Consider the following 4,666-nt stretch of genomic DNA (forward strand, 5'->3'; position numbering starts at 1 on the left):
ACAAACAAACAAACAAACAAACAAACAAACAAAAACCTGGTTGTGAACCTCGTGGTCAGCAGCTCAAATCCTCCAGGTCCTCTACGTGAGAGGCCATAGCAATGGATTATTATACTCTGTAATGAAGTAGAGTGTTGTGAGAGGGACAGATGATGTCAGAACTGGTAAAAAGGTTGGAGAATGGAAGCATGTCTGCTTCATAGGAATCGGGCTTGGGTGGCTTATGCTGCTGCTGATTCTCTCTCCCCCTTGTGAAGTTAGAGGCAGTTAGAGCCAGCCACCACCCTATACCATTTTTACAATATGACTCTTCTAGCCGTAGGCTTTGTGACTCCCACACAATGATTGGGTGGGACTATGCAAATAAGTTGTTTGTGGCCCACTAAGAAGATTGGACAGATTGTAGCTAATGCAAATAAGGTGCAGTACATGAAATCTTTGTGTAGGTTGTTGTTGTTAAGTACTGTCGAGTCGGTTCCAACTCAGAGCAACCCTGTATAGGGGTTTCCAAAGAGCAGCTGGTGGGTTTGAACTGCTGACCTTGTAGTTCAAAGTCCAGTGCTGATCTTAAAGTGCCATGACAGGAGTCCTTTGAGGGTTGTTGTTGTTGTTGTTATGTGCCGTGGAGTCAGTTCTGACTCATAGCAACCCTTACAGGGTTTCCGAGGCTGTAAATCTTTACGGGAACAGAAAGCCCCATCTTTCTCCCGTGGAACAGCTGGTAATTTCGAACTGCTGACTGAGATTAGCAGCCTGATTCGTAACCACTAAGCTACTAGAGCTCCTTAAGACTATACAAATAAGGTATATGAAACCTTAATGAGGGGATTAGTCAGTTTTGCCATCTTGTTAGACTTAAAGGGAGACACAGAGAAGGGGAGGGTGGCTATTACATGGAAAAACAGCGAGAGATGAGAGACGACAAAGTCGACAAAGTGATAATAACTTAAGACACAGGAACTAGGAGATCTGCAGAGGGGCCTGCTGAGCCCCAGGGCTAAGAGTCGTAACATTTTAAGGTGAAAGCAGGGCCCTGAAGCAGAGGGTGAGAAGTTGTCCTGATCAAGAATTGTATCCTGTGTTTTTATGTACATCAAAAAAAAGAAGGAATAGAAGTAAATACTGTTAACCAATAGGGTATGGAGGGGTTTGTTGTAATCATTGCAATGAAACAAAATATGGTTGAGTGCAAAATGTTCTCCCATGTAAACTATCACTCAATTAACAATAAAAGCTTTAACAAAACAAAACAAAACTGTATCCTGAGTTCCTGTTATTTCTAAGTTGTTCCTAATCCAAAGTTGTACCTTATTATTTCCCTAATAAGCCACTTAACTCTAAGTATGATTAATTAGTTCTATAAGATGTTGCAGTGAATTACAGAACCCAAAGACTCAAGGGAAAGTATTAAGGGACTGGGTGTAATTGATGTTAGAGATGATGGAGTGATACAGGAGTTTGGAAAAGTTGACCATTTGGGATCTCTTTAACCTCAATCTATTAGGAACTAGCTTTGTGTTGATCTTTATAAAAGAAATTACTCATTTAGTACTTACGTTAAACTGGAAGACCTTTGAGGCCAGAACCTGTCACTTCCCTTTCTCTTAACCATCTCCACAGAACCTAGTTATGATCCGCCTGGTGAGAAATCATGAACATGGTGTAATAGTCAAGGTTTTGTGTCAAGTTAACTGGGCCAGGATTCCCAGTGGTTTGTCAGTTGAGATGTGGTTATCCCCATGGTGAGAGCTAATACAAACGCTGATGATTGATTATGAACTTGATGATATGCTATGAATAGCCAACCAATTGCAAGGATGCTTTCTCTGGGTTGTGGCCTGCTTCCAATGTAATGGGCACTCAGGCAAAGCTTACTTGGTTTCTACTTGGTCTAGATCATCCTCCAACCTCAAGTTCTTTGGACTTGAGCTAGTGGCCTGTTCTGTTGGCTGCCTGCCTACCTGCCACAAGACCCATCTGCCTGTCGATCTTGATTCATCTGACCTAGATTTGGGACTCTCCCATCTCTACAATGTTCCTTGATATAAACTTCTCTTTACATATATATTGGTTTCACTGGTTTTACTTCTCTAGAGAACCCAGCTAAGACATTTAGTATGGACAGTGGTTCTGGGGGTAGGGGTGGGGTGCCACCAAGTTACTTCTGATGACTAGTGAACCTGTATAGGGTTTCCAAGGCTGTAAATCTTAACAGGAGTAGAAGCTTATCTTTCTCCCATGGAGGGACTGATAGATTTGAACTACTGAACTTGCAATTAGCAGCCCAGTTTGTAATCTACTATGCTACCAGGACTCCTAGAGAGTGGTTCTAGAGACACAAAATCATAGGAATAAGGTTTCTAAATTGGTTCTCAAGTCTGACTAATTTTAAAGGCACTGATAACTCTGCCTCCACTAGTAAAAATGGAGTTGTTGTTGTTAAGTGCTGGCAAGTCGGTTCCAACTCAGAGTAACCCTGTATAGGGTTTCTGAGGATTGACAGGTGAGGGTGTTGATAATCCATGGCATGAAGTGGAAATATTAGTATGCAAAATATCACCACCAATAGGTCACATATCGGAGATAAGTGAGGCTCTGGGTGATTGTGTGTGTGATACTATTCTGCAACTTTGTCAGGGTGAGAAGTATGGAGAGGCTGGTTGGTTTGTCCTACTTAGAATAGAGCAAATGTTACAAGAAGGAGATATGCTCAAGGCTAAGGAGTCACAGCTCAAGTGCCACATAAAAGACCAGAATGTTTCCACTTGTGCTCTGGAAGAAAGCCTGAGTCCTTGTAATAGTTGAGCTGATATTGCAGAAGACCAAACATGGAGTCTTATTGTAAGAGAGGTTGCATTGAAACATCTGCTAAATTTCCACCTTGGAATGCTGTGTGATGATGGTAAAGTGAGAACATCGATTGGGAAGAAATGGGATGCTGAAATTTGGGATGGGAACATACAGGCAGATAATCAGAAACTGGGGACATAGACCCTATAAATTCCATTGAATCACTCTTACCAACAGCCCCAACTGCCTTATATGAAACGATTATTCCATCTTTATCAGTAAAAACCTTATCCCTCATGCCCACACTTGATGAAATTAACCCAACTGTGCCAGCAGAGATGATGCCTTAGGCATTTTCTGGGGCACCCCTAAGAAAGATGTCTTGTGAGATATTGCTGAATGTTGCCAGGTTATATCTCCACCTATTATTGCTTCTAGACCTATTACTAGACTTATGACCCAGGAAGAAGTACACTATATTCCAAAAGAACTGCTTGATTTTTCTAATGCGTACCAACAGAAACCTGTGAGATGGCTAGTAAGTGTGTAGAATAATGTGTAAGGAACACAGGATTGGATCAATCTGAGTTTATTGACATGGGCCCACTGAACACAGATTCTTCATCCAGTGTTTCAGCTCAAGAGGCTAAGGGAGGATCTAATAATTTATTTGGTTGGTTCACTGAAGCACAGATTTTGCTATGGCCTACAACACATTCTGTTGAGGTATCAGACCTGACTTGGTATTCTGTAGAGAAAGGAATCCAAAGTCTTCAGGAAATTGACACATTAGAGTGGATTTACCAGGATATACCCATAAACCCACACATGGAGTGCCCAGAGGACACATATTTTGTCACAAGAGCTACGAACAAATTTGTGAAGGGAGCCCCAGCTTCCTTGAAGATGGCCGTGATTGGTAAACCAGATTTGACTATGGAAACTGCCCTAATTGAATTAAGACACCTAACCACAATGGGTTTGATTGGAACCTGTTGTACTAGGGACCAAGTGGCAGCAGTTAATTGAAAAAGACAAGGTAGTCTTGATTACTGTGATAGACAGCAGAATCACAGTAGTAATCAGAATACACTGACTTGTGTGGACTTATAATGTTGGCTAGTTAGGTAGGGTGTGCCTAGGAGTGAAATAGATGGGAAACTTACTAAATCTTTACTTGATTTGTACAAGAGGAAGAATTCTAAGTCACATGAACAGCAGTATAATTTGAATTGCCAGAATAGCGAGTCAAGGCTTCTCAATCAATTCCCAGACTTGAGCCAGTTTACAGACCCACAACCCTGTGAATGAAGGGGTGGTCAGGTACCCTGGAGGGAGGACCCAACTACACTGCCAGCTGTTAGACTTCCTTCCAAACTACCTCAAAGGAATCTACGGTCTTTTACAAAAGTGAGTGTTCACTGGGGAAAAAGAAATAAAATTTTCAGGGATTACTGGACACTGGCTCTGAATTGACACTCATTTCAGAAGACCCAAAATGTAACTGATGGGCCCACCAGTTAGAGTGGAGACATATGGAGGTCAAGTTATTAATGAAGTCTTAGCTAAGGTCTGTCTCACTATGGGTACCTGAACTCATCAAGTATCAATGACTCTAGATTAATTGGTAAAACATCTGTGCACTTTTGTTATTGTTGTTGCTAAGTGCTGTCAAGTCAGTTCCGACTCATAGCAACCCTGTATAGGGTTTCTGAGAAATGGCTGGTGAGCTGGAACCACTGACCTTGCAGTTTCAAACTGACTTTGCAGCCCCATGCATTAACCCACAGTGCCACACCTGGATTCTCTGTCTCTCTCTCTGTCTCTCTGTCTCTCTCTCTCTCTCTCTCTCTCTCTCTCTCTCTCTCTCTCTCTC

This window comes from Chrysochloris asiatica, unplaced genomic scaffold (assembly GCF_000296735.1).
Source record: "Chrysochloris asiatica unplaced genomic scaffold, ChrAsi1.0 scaffold00092, whole genome shotgun sequence".
NCBI lineage: Eukaryota > Metazoa > Chordata > Mammalia > Afrosoricida > Chrysochloridae > Chrysochloris > Chrysochloris asiatica.